Genomic DNA, 20,361 nt, shown 5'->3' on the forward strand with positions numbered 1-20,361 from the left:
CTCCTTCATACCCTTCAATTCTCTGCTCACATGCTCCCTCCTCAGAGAGGTTTCCCTGTCCACCCTGAGGAAAGGAGGCCCTGCCGTCATCTTTCTGTCTCCGCCTCCCATGCTCGCCAACATAGAGGAAGGCTTCTTGAATGGATTTTGTTTTTTAGACCAGTTTTAGGTTCACAGTAAAACTGAGTGGAAGGTTGGGGCGCCTGGGCGGCTCAGTCGGTTAAGCGTCCAGCTTCGGCTGAGGTCACGACCTCGCGGTTTGCGGGTTCGAGCCCCGCGTCGGGCTCTGCACCGACGGCTCGGAGCCTGGAGCCCGCTTCGGATTCTGTCTCTCCCTCTCTCTCTGCCCCTCCCCTGCTCATGCTCTGTCTCTGTCTCAAAAATAAACAAAAACATTAGAAAAAAAATTTTTTTAACTGACTGGAAGGTACGGAGATTTCCCATATACCCCCCCACCTCTCCCCATTATCATCAGCTTGCTTTTCAACACTGTCCAACGCTGCAGAGAGGAAGGCTTCCCGGAGGAGGCAGGGCAGAGGCTGAGCCTGGGAGAGTGGAGCAGATTTGTGCGCACAGACTGGGGAGCTGGCTCCCGCAGCAAGGAACTGAGTGTGCCCGGGTGCACCTGGCATGAGTGGAGCAGAGAGGGCCTGGAGGGAGCCCTGGGGAATGAAGTCACTAGGTGTTCCAGTTGCCTATTGGCGCATATCAACCCACCCCCACATAAACAGCAGCCAGCTTGTTTAGTTTGCGAACCTATAGCTGGTCTCTGCTCACGTGGCATCAGCTGGGACAGACGAAAGGGTGGAAGAGGCTGGACAGCTGGGGCCCCTCGGGCGTCTCCACCTGCGGTCTCCCTGCACAGTCTGTCTCCACAGCACGGTGGCTTCAGGACAGCCAGCTTCCTACATGGTGGTTGCAAAGACACAGGTCTAAAGAGAGTCAGGAGAAACCATCACACGTTACGACCTAGCCTTGGAAGTCAGCCAGTGTCCCTTCGGTCACCCTCCGCTGGTCAGAGCAGTCATACGTTCACCCAGGTACGGGGCGGTGGGGGGGCGGGCACAGAGCACGGACTGCACCTCTCGACGAAGGACTGGTAACATGCAGAGGAGCATCTGGCTCTTGACCCCAGGGTTGTGAGTTCAAAGCCCACGATGGAGGCAGAGATTACTTACTGAGGTATAAAACACACTAAGGGGCACAGATCCTGAGCAAACACTCAGTCGATTTTTCCCTTAGGTGTTCACCCAGGTGACCACGACCCAAACCAGGAGACGGAGCGTTTCCAATGGCCCGGTCAAGACCACCTCCAGAGGCAACAACTCTTCCGTCGTTCATCACCAGGGATTCGTTCCAACGATTTTTGTCCTTCACGCGAATGGAAGCACCCGGCGTCTGCTCTTTAGTCCCTGGAGCCTTTCAGTCACCGCGTGTCAGAGAGAACCTTCCATGCGGGCACATGCGCCTATAGATTGTTCTTGCTCCGGAAGAGAATTCCCTCGTGGGACTATACCGTCGGGTGCGCATCGCGGTAGATCCCGTTGGGGGCGCTGTCCGACGGCTGCTGCTGTGGACATTCGGGGCCACTTCTCGCGCTACACGCATCCAGGCACTTCTGCCGGATTCCTACTCCAGGGTGGGCTTGCTCGGTCACAGGGAGGGGCCTCTGTTCGGTCCCCGGCCACCAGCCAGGCAGTCTTGCCACACGAGTGAGTTCCACATCCCCACCAACGCAGGCGGCAGTAAGTTTAATTCTAGCCAACCCCCTGGAGGTGAAGTGGAAACCACTTTTTCGAGTGAAGTCTCACCACGAGCCAGTTCCTAAGACAAATGAAAGGAGACGTAAAGCGAAAGCAAACGCTGCGGACAATCGCGACCCTAGTCACCCCAGGGACGTCGCTAAAGAAATGAGCTCAGAAATGGAGAAGCTATGGGGACTGGGGCCAGCCTGAAATGCACTTCAGTATAGAATTGAAACTAAACAAGGGAAGAGGTTACGGCGGAAACACACACACACACACACACAGACACACACACACACACACACACACACACACACACACAAAATTCAAGTGTTATAAACGCCAACAGAGCAAAAATAATACAAACAAAATTAACTGGGAAGCGGGAAGGAGGGGAGCGGGTTCAAGGGCAAGGGTCATTCCATCTTCCACCTCAAAGAGTCGGTTCATTCTGATTAAATTGAAATATGTAGTTTTTTTTGTTGTTTTTTTTTTTTTTCCATCACTCCAAATACTCCAAGGGAGAGATGAGAATGGCCGACTGGATACAAATAACCCACCCAAAGACATGCTGCTTACAAGAGACACAATTTCAGGGCGCCTGGATGGTTCAACCTATTGAGTGTCCCGCTCTTGATTTGGGGATCGAGCCCCGCGTTGGGCTCTGCAAGAACAGCACAGTGCCTGCTTGGGATTCTCTCTCTCCCTCTCTGTCTCTGCCCCTCCCCTGCTCGCGCTATAAATAAGGACATACATACATACCTACAATAAATATGATTTAAACATAAGAACACAGGGGCGCCTGGGTGGTTCAGTCGGTTGAGCATCCGACTGCAGCTCAGGTCATGATCTTGCGGGTTTGTGGGTTCGAGCCCCGCGCCGGGCTCTGTGCGGACGGCTCGGAGCCTGGAGCTTGCTTCGGATTCTGTGCCTCCCTCACTTTCCACCCCTTGCCCACTCACACTGCGTCCCTCTCAAAAATAAGTAAACATTAAAAAAATTTTTTTTTTTTTTTAGATAAGAATCATGACTAGAGATAAATGGGACATCTCAGTCAGGAAGATATCATCATCCCGAATTTATATGCGCCCAGGGGCAGAGCTTCAAAATAGAAGCAAAACTTAATGGAACTGGGGCGCCCGGGGGGCTCAGTGGGTGGAATGTGCGACTCTAGATCTCAGGGTTGTGAGTTCCAGCCCCATGCTGGATGTAGAGATGAAAAGAAAAGAAAAGAAAAGAAAAGAAAGGAAAAGAAAGGAAAGGAAAGGAAAGGAAAGGAAAGGAAAGGAAAGGAAAGGAAAGGAAAGGAGAAAAAGAAAAGACCTCGTTGGAAGAAAAAAAACAACAACTTGGGGCACGTGGGTGGCTCAGTCGGTAAAAGGTCTGACTCTTGATTTTGGCTCAGGTCATGATCTCACGGTTTGTGGGATCGAGCTCTGCATCCGGCTCTGTGCTGACAATGCAGAGTCTGCTTGAGATTCTCTCTCTCCCTCTCCTTCTCTGCCCCTCCCCTGCTACACTTGCGCTCGCTCTCTCTCTCTCTCAAAATAAAAAACCAACTCAAAAAGAAAAAGAAAAAAAAAACCTTAATGGCACTAACAGGAGGACCAGACGAACTAGTCATGGAAGGAGACTTCAACACATCTCTCAACAACTTTATGTGAATTTAGCAAAGTCACTAAGATGGGGTCAATATACAAAATCACCTTACATTTCTGTCCACTTGCCACAAATATAAAACATTTTTAAACTGAAACCATTAGACGCCCAGAGGATAGGATAGGAGAAAATCTAGACAGCCTTGGGTTCGGTGATGACTTTTTAGATACAACACCAAAGGTACAATCCATGAGAGAAGTGATTACTCCAAGGTGTACTTCATTAAAATTTAAAACGTGTGTTCTGCAAAAGACATCACGAGAATCAGAAGACAAGCCACAAACTGGGAGAAAATAGTCCTAAAGGTATATCCGATAAAAGACTGGTATCCAAACTATACAAAACTCTTAAAACTCAACAAAAAGAAAACAGACAGCCCAACTTAAAAAGGGGGGGCAGGGACACCTGGTCAGCTCAGTCGGTGGACTCTTGATCTTGGGGTCATGAGTTACAGCCCCACGTTGGGTGTAGAGACTATTCAAATAAAAACTAAAAAAAAAAAAAAAAGGGGGGGAGGAGGGACAAAAGATCTGAACAGACACTGCCAAAGACGTACAACTGACAAAGAAGCACATGAAAAGATGCTCCTGGGGCGCCCGACTGGCTCAGTTGGAAGAGTATGCGACTCTTGATCTCTAGGTCATGAGTTCGAGCCCCAGGTGGGGTGTAGAGGTTACTAAAAAAAAAATTCATTAACTTGGGGTATCTGGGTGGCTCAATCGGTTAAGCATCTGACCCTTGATTTCAACTCAGGGCATGATCTCATGGTTCATGAGATCGAGCCCCACATCAGGCTTAGCGCTGACACGGAGCCTGCTTGGGATTCTCTCTCCCTCTCTCTCTGCCCCTCCCCCTGCTCACGCGCCCTCTCTCTCTCTCTCTCTCTCTCTCAAAATAAATAAATAAATGTTTAAATAAATAAATAAACTCGGGGCACCTGCATGGCTCAGTCAGTTGAATGTCCAACTGTGGCTCGGGTCATGATCTCACAGTTGGTGAGTTCGAGCCCCACATCAGGATCTCTGCTGACAGTGCAGAGCCTGCTTGGGATTCTCTCTCCCTCTCTCTCAGCCCCTACCCCACTCGTGCTCTGTCTCTCTCTCTCTCTCTCTCTCAAAATAAATACATAAACTCAAAATAACTTTTTAAATAATAAACATTTTAAAAAATTGAAGGTGGGGGTGCCTGGGTGGCTCAGTCGGTTCAGCGTCCGACTTCGGCTCAGGTCACGATCTCGCGGTCTGTGAGTTCGAGCCCCGTGTCAGGCTCTAGGCTGATGGCTCACAGCCTGGAGCTTGCTTCCGATTCTGTGTCTCCCTCTCTCTCTGCCCCTCCCCCGTTCATGCTCTGTCTCTCTATGTCTCAAAAATAAATAAACGTTAAAAAAAAAAAAAAATTGAAGGTGGAGTAGAGCTATATATACTGATGTTGGATAATTGCTTAATTAATTAATATGGATGTGGATACGGATTAATATGATATTAATTAATTAATACAGATATTAATTACTCCAAGATATTTAAAAACAAACAAGAAGTAAAATTATTTTTTTTTAATTTTTGTCCTTTTATTTATTTTTTTTAATTTTTTTTTTAACATTTATTTATTTTTGAGACAGAGAGAGACAGAGCATGAACGGGGGAGGGCCAGAGAGAGGGAGACACAGAATCCGAAACAGGCTCCAGGCTCTGAGCTGTCAGCACAGAGCCCGACGCGGGGCTCGAACTCACGGACCGCGAGATCATGACCGGAGCCGAAGTCGGCCGCTCAACCGACTGAGCCACCCAGGCGCCCCTAAAATTATTCTTTTTTAATTTTTTTTTCAACGTTTATTTATTTTTGGGACAGAGAGAGACAGAGCATGAACGGGGGAGGGGCAGAGAGACAGGGAGACACAGAATCGGAAACAGGCTCCAGGCTCTGAGCCATCAGCCCAGAGCCTGACGCGGGGCTCGAACTCACGGAGCGCGAGATCGTGACCTGGCTGAAGTCGGACGCTTAACCGACTGCGCCACCCAGGCGCCCCAAAAATTATTAAAAAAAAAAAAAAAGACGCGCATCAGGGCGCCTGGGTGGCTCAGTCGGTTGAGCGTCCAACTTCAGCTCAGATCATGATCTCACGGTCCGTGAGTTCGAGCCCCACGTCGGGCTCTGCCCCGGCAGCTCGGAGCCTGGAGCCCACTTCCGATTCTGTGTCTCCCTCTCTCTCTCTGCCCCCTCCCCTGCTCTCAATCTCTCTCTGTCTCTCAAAAATAAATAAACGTTAAAAAAAAATTTTTTTAAGATGCTCAGCATATAGCATGGAACGGCACATTAAAACAATAATGAGATAATTAAAAAAAAAAAAAAAGGGGGCGCCTGGGTGGCTCAGTCGGTTAAGCAGCCGACTTCGGCTCAGGTCATGATCTCACACTCCGTGAGTTCGAGCCCCGCGTCGGGCTCTGTGCTGACAGCTCAGCGCCTGGAGCCTGTTTCAGATTCTGTGTCTCCCTCTCTCTGACCCTCCCCCATTCATGCTCTGTCTCTCTCTGTCTCAAAAATAAATAAACGTTAAAAAAAAAATTAAAAAAAAAAAAACAATAATGAGATTACCCACCCATTAGAAGGGCCAAAATCCAAAACACTGACAACACCAAACGTTGATGAGAACGTAGAGCAACAGGAACGCTCTTTCGCGGCTGGTGGGAACGCGAAACGCTACAGCTACTTGGGAACACAGTTTGGCCGTTTCTAAGAAAATGAAACACAATTTTACCATCAGACCCAGCGGTCGCACTCCTGGGTATTTACCGAGAGGAGTTGAAAATGTGAGTCCACACGAAAACCTGAGCACGGACGTCTGCGCAGCTCCATTCACCATTGCCAAAACTTGGAAGCAACCAAAATGCCCTTCAGTAAGTCAATGAGTAAATAAACCATGGCATAGCCACACAATGGAATATTGTTCAATGCCAAACACAATCGAGCCATCGAGCCATGAAAAACACGAATGCATATTACTAGATGAAAGAAACCAAAGACTATATACTATAGGATTCTAAGTCTACGGCACTCTGGAAAAAAAGCAAAACTGTGGGGACAGCAAAAAGATCCGTGGCTTCCTGGGATGGGGGCAGGGGAAGGAGGGGTGAATAGACGAGCACAGAGGATTTTTAGGACAGTGAGGACTGTTCTGTGGGGTACGTGATAGCGGACACATATCATCTCACATTCGTCCAAGCCCATAGAACATTCAACACCATGAGCAAACCCTAATGTAAACAGCGGACTTTGGTAACAATGTGTCAACGTAGTTTCCTTGCTCGATAAACCGGGATGTTGACAGTGGGGGGAGCTCTGCATGTAAGAAACACGTGGAAACTCTCTGAACTTTCCACTCAGTTTTGCTGTGAGCCTAAAACCGCTCTACAGAAAATAAAATCTATGTTAGAGAATTAAACCAAACCATCTATGGGAGCGTCAAAAACATCAACTTCCTAGAAATACAGGTTCCTGCTATCCGCAAGTGTTCCTATGAAACTTTTGTAAGCTGAAATGCTATAAAGCGAACAACAATCACCCTTCGTTTATACGGAAACATTTTTTAGCATTCCCAGGCCCAAAAAACAACCTCTCTTAGGCTTTGCTGATACCTTAGGACACATCTTGCTAATAGACGCACCAAAGAAATCCAGACAAAGCGTCGATTCGCAGACACAGCTCAAAGCTACGGCGGCTTGAGGCTGAGTGGGGTTCTCGGGGCAGGAGCTTGGCGGGGCCCCTCCTGCTGCCTAGGGAGCGTGCGGCCTCTGTGACGGCCCCTTGAAAAACCACCGCGGAATGCTAAAAAAAACCACAGTGACATTCCATTTCATGACCATTAGGATAGCGGTAATCAAAATGACAAACAGTACTAAGGCTTGGCCAGGATGCGGAGAAATTAGAACCCCCTCTCTCACACTGCTGAAGGCAAAAAGGGGCAGCCACGTTGGAAAACAGTTTAGCAGGTTCTCAAAAATTTAAAGGTAGAGTTACCATATGACCCAACAATTTTCACTCCCAGGTATCAAATACCCAGGAGAATTGAAAAGATCTGCCCACACACAGATTTACACGTGATGTTCACCGCAGCGCTATTTATAATCGCCCCAAAGTGGAAACAACTTAAATGTCCATCAACTGATTCGCGAATGAACAAAATGTGTATATTCGTACAATTAAATATTATTCAGCCACCAAAAGGAATGAAGTCCTGACACAGGCTACAACGTGAATGAACCTTGAAGACGTGATGCTAAGTGAAAGAAACCAGACGCAAAAGGTCATTCGTTGTTTGATTCCGTGTATACAAAACGGCCAGAAGAGGCAAAGCCATAGAGACAGAAGGTTCCAGTGGTTGTCAAATGCGGGGGATGGGGTCAATAAGGAATGACCGTTACTGGGTATGGAGTTTCTCCGGGGAATATTAGTAATATTCGAGAATTGGTGGTGATGACTTTATAACTTCGTAAATGTACTAAAAAGCCACGAAACTGTACGCTTTAAAATGGTGAGTTTTACGGTATGTGAATTATATCTCAATTTCTCATTTTTAAAGAACAATTTTGTGTCGTTACAATAAGATCTAAACAAACCGGAGTTAAATAAGACCTAAATAGGGGCGCCCGGGTGGCTCAGTCGGTTAAGCATCTGACTTCAGCTCAGGGCATGATCTCGCGGTTCGTGGGTTCGAGCCCCGCATCAGGCTCCGTGCTGACAGCTCAGAGCCTGGAGCCTGTTTCAGATTCTGTGTCTCCCTCTCTCTCTGACCCTCCCCTGATCACTCTCTCTCTCTCTCCCTCTCTCTCTCTCCCTCTCTCTCTATCTCTCTCTCTCTCAAAAATAAATAAACATTAAAGTTACAAAAAAAAAGACCTGAATAAATCGAGGGATATATCATTTTTATGGACAAGAAGACTCAATATTGTAAACATATTGATGCTTTTCAAATGACAGTTTCAACGGAATCCCAATCAAAATCCCAAACAGTTTTTTCCCCTGAAATTAACAAGCTGATTCCAAAACTTATATGGAGACGCAAAGCAAAAGTGTTTTCCCTAAAATACAAAAATAAAGAACAAGGGACACCTGGATGGCTCACTCAGTTAAGCAGCCAACTTCCAGCTCAGGTCATGATCTTGCGGTCATGGGATCAAGCCCCACAGTGGGCTCCATGCTGAGCAAGGAGCCTGCTTGAGATTCTCTCTCTCCCTCTCTCTCTCTCTCTCTCTGCCCTTCTCCCCTGTTGCTCTCTCTCTAAAAAAGAAAAAAAAAAAAAAAAAGAAAGGACAAAACTGGAGAACTTACTATACCAGATAACAAGAACTATTTTAAGTATAGAAACTCAGGCCGTGTGGTGTTGGTACAAGAACAAACAGACTAATGGAACAGAACAGAGTCCAGAAACAACACACACTTGATCTATGACAAAATGTCACTGCAGTGCAGAAAGATGATCTTTTCAGTAAACAGTGCTGGGTCAACTGGACAGAATTGGGGAAAACGTGACTCTGTGTGTGTGTGTGTGTGTGTGTGTGTGTGTGTGTGAAATCTCCCTCTGCCCTCCTCTTAGAAGGATACATGTGGTTGTATTTAGGGCCCAACTACATAATCCAGGATAATCTCCCTATCTCAAAATCCTTAACTTCATCGTATCTGCAAACACTTTGTCATATAAGGGAATAGGTTGCAGGGGTTAGGATGTGCACGTCTTTGGGAGCCCACTTTTAAGCCTACCACAACCCCTACCTCACACCATAAACAGAAATAAACTCTACACCTAAGTGAGAAAGATTCAAACAATAAAGCCTTAGAAGAAAATACAAGAGAACATCTTCACGATCTTAGAACAGGCAAAGGTTTCTTAAACCGAAAACAAAAGCACTAACCATTAAAATATAGAGATATATATAGGGGCACCTGGGTGGCTCAGTCAGTTTAGCATCCGACTTTGGCTCAGGTCACGACCTCGTGGTTCATGGGTTCGAGCTCCACGTCAGGCTCTGTGCTGACAGCTCGGAGCCCGGAGCTTGCTTCATGGATTCTGTGTCTCCTCTCTGCCCCTGCCCCACTCGTATTCTGTCTCTCTCGCTCAAAAATAAATTAAAAAAGACATTAAAAAAACAAAAAAAATTTAAATATAGATATATAGACTATATTAAAGTGAAGAAATATGTTCAATAAAAAAATATACTTTACGGGGCGTCTGGCTGGCTCAGTCGGTTAAGCGTCCGACTTCGGCTCAGGTCATGATCTTGCGGTTCCTGGGTTCGAGCCCCGCATCAGGCTCTGTGCTGACAGCTCAGAGCCTGGAGCCTGTTTCAGATTCTGTGTCTCCCTCTCTCTCTGCCCCTCCCCTGTTCACGCTCTGTCTCTTTCCGTCTCAAAAATAAATAAACGTTAAAAAAAATTAAAAAATATATATATATATATACTTTAGAAGAGTTAAAAGACAACCCACAAAGTGGGAGAGGATATTTGCAATACACATACACAGTAAAAAGTTTCTACTTGTGGGGCGCCTGGGTGGCTCAGTCAGCTAAGTGTCGGACTTCAGCTCAGGTCCTGATCTCACAGTTCCTGGGATGGAGCCCCACCTCGGGCTCCGTGCCGACAGCGCAGAGCCCGCTTGGGATTCTCTCTTCCTCTCTCTCTGCCCCTCCCTTGCTCGCCAGCTCTCTCTCTCTCTCTCAAAATAAATAAACTTAAAAGCAAAAAAAAAAAAAAAAGGAAATTGTACCCCAAACAGCAGACTTTATGTAGTAGTATGGATCAAATGCAGACACGTAATTAAGGGACAAAAGTAAATGCACAAGGTATATTGCGTGGCCACCGTGCGTTTAGAGCAGGAGGGGCGGCGGCGAATATACGCGCGTGGGCGTGTCTACGTGCACTTCTGTAACCCCCTTAAGAGAGTGGAAGAAGCTGCCGTCGGCTGATTGCCTTTCGGGGGGCGGGGGCTGGAGGCCTGCGTGAAGTTTGCTCAAGTATATTTTCAAAACTAGGAAGCTAGTCCGCACACACTTGGAAGTATTTACAGAAAAAAAAACAATGCACACCTAAAAAAAAAAAAAAAAAAAAAATGTTGAAAAGCCCAACAGGGTACCTCAGGGAAAGGCTGAGCTCTGAGTTTTGGGGGGGGGATTCGGTCGGGATCAGAGAACTGCAGGGGGCCGCCTGAGCCCCGGGCGGGGGGGTGGTGCTCACATGTGCACCCGGACCCCCTTTGCCGATGGAGAAACAGAGACCCAAGGAGAAGGCGACAGCCCCGTCCGCCCCCGTCCCGAGCTCAGGTTTAGCTTCCGCTTGTGGATAGCGGCTGCGGCTTTGGAGTCAGACGGGGGTGGAAGGTGGTGTGACCTCTGGGCCGGGGTCCGCTAGCCTGAAAAGTGGCGGTAACAACCCCCACTTCCTACTGATGCGGGCAGAACCGATGGACGGGGGCGGAGCGGCCGCGGACAGCAGGAGCTCTGTAAGTGGCCGCCACTAGCCGACGGCAGGGCGGGGACCCGGCCGGAGCCTCCGTCCGCACTGCTCCGAAAGGGGCGCAAGGTGGCGCCCTCCCCCCGCGCGTCCGGCGAGGTCCCAGCCTCCAGGGCGTTGGCTCCTGCAGGGACGGGGGGGGGGGGGGGGGAGTAGGGGGAGGGAAATCCGCGTGGACTCACGCGATCGCGCACTTCTGGGCCCTGGGGGTGGAAGGGGGGAGCGACGGAGGGTGGCTCTGCTCAAGGAGGCAGGGCGGGAGGGCTTGGCCTCCCCGGAAGGAGGGAGAAGGGGAAAGACGATCCATCTGGATCTTGTTTAGGGTTTTGCCCGCGGGTTGACTGGTGGCCCCCGAAAAGATAGGTCCCGCCTGGAACCAGTGACTGTGACCTCATTTAGAGGAAGAATCTTGGCAGATGTCATCAAGATAAGGATCTAGAGATGAGATTATCTTGGATTGTCCAAAACCAATGACAAGCGTCCTTGCGAGAGCAGACACCGACCGTGTGGGAACAGAGATTGGAGGGGTGCGGCCACTAGCCAAGGAGGCCGCCAGAGCTGGAAGAAGTAAGGAAGGATTCTCCCCTGGCGCCTTCGGAGGGAGCACAGCCCGGCCGGCATTTTGCTTTTAGACTTCTGGCCTCCAGAACTGTGAGAGGGTTCAATTCTGTTTCAAGCCACCCTCGTTTGTGGCCATTTGTTCTAACAGCCCCAGGAAATTAACACGGATGTTTTTTTTTTTTTAATTTTTGTTTAATGTTTATTTATTTTTGAGACAGAGAGAGACAGAGCATGAGGAGGGGCAGAGAGAGAGGGAGACACAGAATCCGAAACAGGGTCCAGGCTCCGAGCTGTCAGCACAGAGCCTGAAGTGGGGCTTGAACTCACAAACTGTGAGATCATGACCTGAGCCGAAGTCGGACGCCCAACCGACTGAGCCACCCAGGCGCCCCAACACGGATGTTTAAAATCTCCCCCTGCTGCTCGGCCTGTGGATACCACCCCCAGTAGCCTACAGGATGGTACCCGAGCCCCCCCAACTCCTGACCCCACTATTTGCTCCCCAGATCCCAACTCCAACCTACCCACTGCTTTCCAAACATGGGCTCTTTCATACCTCTACACTTTTGCTTTCGCTGGTGCTCTGTCTAGGGTGCCCTTCCCTCTGGGTCCCCTGTAGAACTCCTATACACCCTTCAAAGCCCTCCCCAAACATCCTCTCCTAAGTATATTCGTGTATCCTGACTCCCAGCACAGCTGGGCTCCCCTCCATTCCCCTCAGCCACTGTGCCCTCTCACCCATGTATCATCACAGCCAGCTCAGCTATGGGTCCCCCACCTTCATCTCCTGCCTTCTCCATCGCCCCCCCCCCCCCCCACCTACTGCCCTAGCTCAGGCCTCCCCATCTCTTACCAGACCCTTGTGCCACCTCCTCGCTGGTCTTCCTGCCCCAAGCGGGTCCTCCAGTCTATCAACGCTCTTGGTGTTTCGATCTATCTTGTCAGTCTGCTGCTCAAAAGCCTTCCATAGCTCCCCACTGCCCTAAGGATGATGCCCAAAGGGAAAAAGGTACTTCACATGCCTCTCCCCACCTCGCACCCCACCCCGGCGATGTCTAACATGCCCTTGTGCTACATGCCCCTGTGCCTTGGCATAAGCAGTGCCCTGGGAGGCCCCCTCCCTGTATAACAGGCATGCTCTGACCCACGTGCTCTGCAATACCCACCAGTCTGCAGCGACGACAGCTAAAACATCTTCGGACTGACCACCCACCAGGTGCCCATCTAAGTGCCTTCTACGTGTGGACCCTTGGAGTTCTCATAACAACCCCGGGAGAAAAAGCACCATTACTGTGTCCACGTCACAGGTGGGAAATCTGAGGCCCAGACGGAAGAAGAGATCAGAAATGGCAGAGGTCTGCGCTGTCATTCCTCCCGGTGGGGGCCTCAGAGCTGTTGAACACACTGTTGAAGCCTCCCCTCATTCACCCCGTGGCCCCCCACCCCAGATTAATCGCTGTGCCCTCCGTGGCTTCTGGACTTTGTGCGCACACCCCTCACGGCACTGAGCGGGAGGGACCCGATGACGCGGTGGTCACCCCACCAGGAAGCACCCAAAAACCTTCTTTGCTTCCTTAGGCCCGCGGTAACCGGTGCGGGGTAAGCGCTTCAATAAACCAGAAGGGAGGAGTGAGCCACTGAATGGTTTCCAGGTCCTGGGAATTTTTCACCCTCCTCAAAGACAAGAATAAGTTATGCAAATCTCTGGAGCCAGAACTTTCGCCTTCTCCCTCCCACTCTCCCTCCTCCAACCCCCCTCCCCTGGTTTCTGGGAGGGCACTGGGCTCTCCAGAAAACGCCCCAGGCTCTCTAGTGGCCCGTTTCCTGATCACAGACGAAACTAGAGCTTAAAGCTGGTGAATCACTAACAGTCACCAGCCAGGGCCTGTTGGGGTGTCGGGCAGGAAGGGAGAAACCAGGTGCCCCATCCACCTCCCCTAGTCCTACCCCTGCCACCCCCAGCCCCGTCATCACTGTGCGAGTGACCTCCTGAGCCTCTGTAGCCTGGGCGACGCTAGGTGGAAAGGGCCTAGCCCTGGATGCAGGTGACTTTGAGCAGTTCCTAGACTGTCCCCGCTCCTCACCCCCACTCGGCCACTCCCAGGTTCCAATGAACCTACCACCAGAACGCTTGCAAACCCGTTTCCCATCCCGGAGCTGGCGACTCACTGATGACACCCAGGGAGGTGCAGCACCCCCATTTGAGAGGTAGGGGACCCACCTCAGGGAGAAGGAACTACGGAGCACCCATAGGAGGTAAGGAGGACACGGGAAGCTGCATTCCAGCTCTCCACCTGCCAGAGGGGTTTATTTTTTTTTTTTTTTTTTCAACGTTTATTTATTTTTGGGACAGAGAGAGACAGAGCATGAACGGGGGAGGGGCAGAGAGAGAGGGAGACACAGAATCGGAAACAGGCTTCAGGCTCTGAGCCATCAGCCCAGAGCCCGACGCGGGGCTCGAACTCCCGGACCGCGAGATCGTGACCTGGCTGAAGTCGGACGCTTAACCGACTGCGCCACCCAGGCGCCCCCAGAGGGGTTTAAAGCAAGACCAGCCATTTCTTGATTCCAAGGTCCTACTCTTAAAAGGACAAAGGAGGGGTTCCCAGCTCCTACCCCAAGAGTCGAGAAGCCACTTGTCAAGTGTTCCAGGGGCTCGAGGCAGGTCAATAAGATGGGAGCGATTCTAAGTACCTACACCTCACAGGATTGTTGTGAGACTCCTATGAATAACATAGAAAGGGTTTAGGGCCGGTGATGCGATACTCTCCAAACTGTAGCTGTTTTTTAAAGGGTCTTTTTTTTTTTAAACGTTTATTTATTTTTGAGACAGAGAGAGACAGAGCATGAACAGGGGAGGGGCAGAGAGGGAGGAAGACACAGAATCCGAAACAGGCTCCGGGCTCTGAGCTGTCAGCCCAGAGCCTGACGCGGGGCTCGAACTCACGGACCGTGAGATCATGACCTGAGCCGAAGTCGGACGCTTAACCAACCAAGCCACCCAGGCGCCCCTTTAAAGGGTCTTTTGAAGGACTCCCTTCCCAAGAATGAAGCATGTGGAGTGAATCCTTGTCATCAGAGAGGAATGCTCCCCACACCTGTCTGGGAGAAGCTCAGGCCTGGGGCCTCCTTATAAATCCTGAGACTTGTCCCCACCCCCACCCCCCACCCAGACCTGCCAGGTCAGAGTCCGGGGGTGGGAAGCTGATATCTTTAATAAGGGCCCCAGGGGTTCCTTGAATCAGCCAAGTCTGGAATCCCAAAAGAGTTGGGAAGTCAAGTCACTTTTTGAAGATGCTTCTGGTTAATACACCTTCCTCCCACCTGTCACCCTGTCCTTGGGGGAAAACCAACTTTCTCTTGTTCCCAATTAGTAATACCACTATTCGTAAACTGGTCTAAGCCTTCACTCGTGCCAGGTGCTTTGCTAAATTAATTCTACCCACCAACGGCCTTCTGAGGCCGGTTCTCTCTTTAGCCCCATTTTACAGAGGCGGACACTGAGGCCAGAGACCTAGGTCCCAAGGTCATAGAACTGGAACTTGGAAGAGCCAGGGCTCTATTCGCCGCCACAGTGTGGCCCGTGCCAATAGCCCCAGGTCCTCTGAGAAGGTGCCTAGATGCTCCGGGGCAATCCTCTTGGGAGCCTGCGGCCTCTCTGGGCAGCTTCACAGAGCTAGAGGCCAAGGTCTCAGTCCCAGTCTCCAGGACCTTCTCTTCACCATGGCCACGTACCCACACCGAATCCTGCTGGTTCCTTTACCGGACTCCCCTCCGCCTCCTGGACGAGGGCAAAAACGGGTGCTCCAGAGCCAAGGAAAGTCCAGGCTTTGGGGCACCCCCCACCCCACACGATCTCCCCTCACTCCCTCACCTGCTCCTTTCTCCAGCCCCATCATGTCGCTAGCACCTCTCTAGAAGGGCAGTGCCTTTGACCAGGCTGGTTCCTGGGTCAGGCACACCGTTTCCTGCCTGATGGTAGACTTCCATGTTGAGAGGCGGCCTCCTCCAGGAAGCCCTTCCTGACTGCCGGCTCTGGGTTAGCTGGCTTCTCCGTGCCCCCGCCACTGTCTAGAGGATGACTGCCTCAAATAGTCATGACCTTGTGGCTGAAGGATCCATATCTCCAGGTACTCTAAGCTGGCCGGGAAGGGGCGTCTGGCAGAGACAGAGGACAGGTGTCACTCACCTCCTTCTGGGTTAGGGAGGGAGGGCAAGAGGGACAGGACCAGTCTCCCTGCCCTGCCTCTTCCCCTGGCCGTGACCTCCAGGCCCTGGGTCAATACCTGTTGGGCAACCAAAGGACAGATTGGGAGAGGCTGACTGGTGGGGGAGGAGGGCAGGGCTGTTTGCTTCCTGAGGGGCAACTTTGGCCAGCTCCTCCCCTCCACCTGACCCCCGGCGGCACCTGTGCTCTGCTCGGACCTGGGACTTGGAACATGGAGGGATTCTGTGAGGTGTTGAAGACTTGTCTTGGTCTGAGGTCTCTCCAGTGGTCCTGAGCCTCCAGGCAGCCCCCGCCCCACCCTCCGGAGACGGTGAAGGAAAAAGAAGGCTGACGGAGTTGCTGGCCCGTGGCCCTTGCCCACAGATGAGAGACTGTGGCTGCCAGAGGCTGGTCAAGCCAGAGCTGAAGTCTTGTGGCCCCCGCGGGGCAGGATGGGGTCTGGCCTCCTCCCTCCTGGCTCCCACAGCCTCCCCTATCCAAGCAAAGGGAGGGCCCTACGGTTGGGGGAAGAGAATGGGGCGTGTCGTCCAGACTTGGAGGGGGCTGTGCCCTGGAGCCACGGATGCTTCCTGCGGACGTTCGGGACGTTGGACTCCCACATTCCTGGCCATTCCAAAGACTCCTCACTCCTCCTCCCTTCTCGCCTTCCCCAGTGTAGGGGGAGGGCAGTGGCCTGGGTCTGAGCTAGCAGCTTGGGGCCTCTCGGGGGAGGGACTGAGGTCTGGGCTAGAGGGGCTGCTGCCCGGGAGTCCTGTCCCAGGCACCGCCCCAGGGGTCCTTGTGATTCTCATAAACAGGAAGTCCCCCCCCTCCACCCTGGCAGACAGGCCCCTGTGTGTACCGTGGCCGGGCTCTGAAGGCCCAGCGGCCCTTGACCTCTCCGGCTGCTTCCTGTTAGCTGGGCCAGAGGAGAGAGAGCGAGACAGAAATGGCCTGAGATGGGGAGAGGCCTGAGGGAGTGTGAGAGCAGAGAGGAGCACAGTGAGGCTGAAGGGTCAGAGCACATAGTAGGCACTCGAGAAGTAACATGCCCTAGGCTGCGGTTGGATAGGGAGGAGAGGGACCCCCCCGCCCCCGGGGAAAACAGCACAGTTAGAGAGAGGCTGGACCTTCCCACCCCGGCCCTCACTGAAGCCTAGCACATAGTAGGTGCACAGAAAGTATGTGACACCTATGTTTCGGATAGGCAGGGAGGGGGTCTCTTGGGGGACAGCACTACTGGGGGAAGGGGACAAAGGGGCTCCCCCGGCCCGGCTGCGCCTGTGGGTGGACAGCCCCCAAGACTCAGCATCCCATTGTCCCTGTCTGGCCCCCACCCCACCCCATCGCTGGCTGGGCCAGGCCACTGTCTCAAGGCCCTTTATTTTTAAAATCCCTGCGGTGTTCCCACCCCAAACCGAAGGAGCCGTGCCAGCCACAGATCCGCCTGCGGCCTGGGCTCAGGGCCCAGAGGCGCTGGGGGTGGGGCATCCGGCCACCCCGCAGCTGCCGAGGCAATTCCGGGAGGACTTCTAGGCCAGCCAGCCTGCCGGGCAGAGTAAGGAGGCCCCTGGGATGCCCCCACCCTGGGCCCAAGGTGTCAGCCCAGAGGCCCCCTAGGGCAGCCACCAGATCTGTGTGTTAAGCCCAGGGGCATGTTCTTCTAGACAGCGTATCTTGTCTCCCCACATTCCACCAAAAACGAACGCGTGTGTGTGCCGCACCTACTGTGCGTCAGGAAGGAGGCACAGGCTCGACCTTGTGGGGGCGACAGGTGGGCCAGTTGTGAAGCAGTGGTGAAAGAAGTCCCCAGCTCCCTCCAGGCTGTGTGGCCTTGGGCAAGTTATTCAGCCTCTCTGAGATCAGGCTCCTCCCCCCGTAAGATGGGACAATGATAGATACCACAAAAGGCTGTGGGCCATCGCACGCACGCACACAGCAGCGAACAAGACAGTCATGGGACCTGTCCTCATGGAGCTTAATATCCTGGGGCAGGGGGGGGAAGGAGGGGGAGGGGGGCCCCTGTATGAACAAGGTCACGGCAGTCACTCAAGACACGACGCAGAGGCACAGAAAGGAGGGTGCTGGTGGGATCAGGGGCGGGGGCAGAAGTGAATTTAGAGGAGCGGTCTTGTAGGCTTTGGAAGAGGTGACTGGGGGCTGAGAAGAAGGCAAATTTTCACTCCTCTTGGGGAAGAGGGTTCTGGGCCGAAGGAATAGCGGTGCAAAGGCCCTGGGGCGGGAATGACCTGAGATAATGGGTAGGGGAGGACTTTGCAGACTCTCGAGGGCTGTGCACTTGGCCTTCCGAGTGGTATTGTTATTGTCATTATGTCAAGTATGGGGAGGAGACAGGAATGTCAGGCAGACTCAGGCCAAGGCTGATAGCTGTCCCTGAATCCCTTCCCCTTGGCTTCCTCCACCTAGAGAATGGCAGGCTGGCCGGCCGATGTGCGTGGGCCCTTGGACTACAAAGGGCGTTCACTCTGGCCCAACTCGTTTTCCCCTTTGAGCCTCCCAACAGCTATGAGGTAGGGCAGGCAAGGTTTATTATCCCTGTATCCATTTGATGGATGGGGAAATTGAGTCAGGGGGTGGGCCCAGGACGGTGGTGGTGGCTTGCTGAGATCACCTAGCTCATTCACGGCAAAACCGAGCCATGCGCCCAAGTAGCCTGGTCCCCAGGCTAGTCCATTCACCCCGCAGTGGCTCCTGGGGTCCCCCACCTTGACCACCTCCCCCATCTCCCTACCTCCTCCCCCCCCCCAGCATCTATTCCGGCACCCACAGAGCAGCACACAGACTCCACCAGGAGGTACCAGCCTCTCTCCCCCCCCCCAACCCCCAGGCTCTAGCCAGAGAAGAATGCAGCCTGACCCTCCCCGTGGGAGCTCTGGCCAGAGGCCTTGGCAGAGGAGAGGCGGGCTGAGTCAACAAGAGGTTGGCAGGGGCTCAAGCTGCCCACCGAGGTGGAGTCAGAGACCTACATACCCATACCCCATACCCCATCCCTCGCTCTCCATGCCACCCGCCCTGCTCCTGGTCTGGGCACCAGCCAGCCCAGTTAACCCCTGCGGGCCTGACGGGAACGGCCTGGTGGTAAGAATCAATCGGGGCGCCTGGGTGGCTCAGTCGGTGAAGTGTCCGACTTCGGCTCAGGTCACGATCTCACGGTGTGCGGGTTCGAGCCCCGCGTCGGGCTCTGTGCTGACCGCTCGGAGCCTGGAGCCTGCTTCGGATTCTGCGTCTCCCTCTCTCCCTGCCCCTCCCCCACTCGCGCTCTGTCTCCCTCTGGCTCAAAAATAAATAAACATTAAAAAAAAAAAAAGCTTAAAAAGAATCAATTGATCCATCACCCTGCAGGGAGGTGCTGTGGGACCTCAGGTAGGTCACTCCACCTCTCTGGGCCAGTGGCCTCACCCGTGAGATCCTCTCCTTACCCCTGAGGATGTTGTTGGAATCTTTATGAATGAATAAAGGTCATTCTGCACATAAAAGTGTACCAGCCACTGTGTCTCTCCTCTGCGAGCTGGAGGAGGGATTCCTGGGTTCAAAGGCGAGAGTGGCGCCCCATTGCCAGGGCCAACAAGCAGGTGCTTAATGAGTACTTGCTGTGATGTGACCATTGAGTCCGTGGAATGACTCAGGAAAGTACGAGAAGCCTAAACATCTGTGATCGTCATGACACCCCCCCCCTCCCCCGGCCTGTGTTTGCAAAGCTCCTTCCCTAGGCATCTTCTTTGATCACGGGCATTATTATTCCCATTTCACAGATGAGAAAACTGAGGCCTGGGGAAGCCAAGGAACTGGCCCAAGATCCGCAGCTTGGGACTAATTGGAACCAGGCCTTCTGACTCCCAGGCAGACATTTGGAAAGGGGGAACCTCTGGGGGCATCTGGGTATAGCACCAGGAGGTGGAAGGAGGAACGGTGAGCGGGGGTTACAGAGAGTTGATTTCTGTTCCGTTTCAGAGAGAAGTTCTTGACCGGCAGAGCTGTCCTCTTGGGGGTGAGCTCCCAGGGACCAGAAAAGTAGTGGCTACGACCCATCAGTCAGGGATGATTCTGAGCCTGTCCGGCCCCACGAGGATGTGCGTGTGGCACGTGAGGTTCCTTCCCACGTACTGAGACGGACGGAACAGGGTCTCTTGGGGGGGCTCAGAGCCTTTGCCCTCGAGGCAGCAGGGCACTGGGGACACTGCAGGCATGGGCTCGAATCCAGTGGGAACACTTCCAAGCTGTGAGAGGTTGAGGAAGTAACTTTACCTCCTCGGCCTGTTCCCTCGCCTGCGGAATGGTGCTGCGCGGACCACAGCAAACACAAGCACCAGGCCCGGAGCTCCAACTCGAGTCTGACATTTAGGAGGTGCTTAATTAATATTCCCCTGGCTTCTGATGATCGCCCTCTGGCCATCCATCCAGGAGAGGCAGGAAGAAACCAGGAGCTAAGAAGCAGCCGCAGGGAGGAGAATCACTGGGTGAACCCAAGACTCAGAGCCAGGACCGCCGGGTTCGATTCCCAGCTCCAGGGGAACAGGCAGTTGCCACGAACGAGTTGCCTGTCTCTCCTCTGTAGACCACGGATGTGAACGCCCTTCTTCAACCAAAGGCGGCCAGCTTTTGCTAGAAGAAAATAGATGGACCCACGCACCCAGGAATGAGCCTCTAGGGTGAGGAAGGAGCCCCCAG

At 52.6% G+C, this 20,361-nt stretch overlaps 1 long non-coding RNA gene across 1 annotated transcript; it reads right to left on the reverse strand.

Annotated features, from left to right (window-relative positions):
* Window positions 1-403: 403 nt before the first annotated feature.
* Window positions 404-16,552, reverse strand: LOC106981049 (uncharacterized). Its single transcript, XR_001431167.3, has 6 exons — window positions 15,340-16,552; window positions 12,319-12,447; window positions 7,066-7,226; window positions 6,195-6,272; window positions 1,179-1,824; window positions 404-932 (listed from the first exon to the last, which is right to left on the reverse strand). It is a non-coding gene; the product is annotated as an uncharacterized LOC106981049 (long non-coding RNA).
* Between the last annotated feature and the right edge of the window lie 3,809 nt (window positions 16,553-20,361).

The sequence above is a fragment of the Acinonyx jubatus genome, chromosome B4 (genome assembly GCF_027475565.1).
Source record: "Acinonyx jubatus isolate Ajub_Pintada_27869175 chromosome B4, VMU_Ajub_asm_v1.0, whole genome shotgun sequence".
Lineage (NCBI taxonomy): Eukaryota > Metazoa > Chordata > Mammalia > Carnivora > Felidae > Acinonyx > Acinonyx jubatus.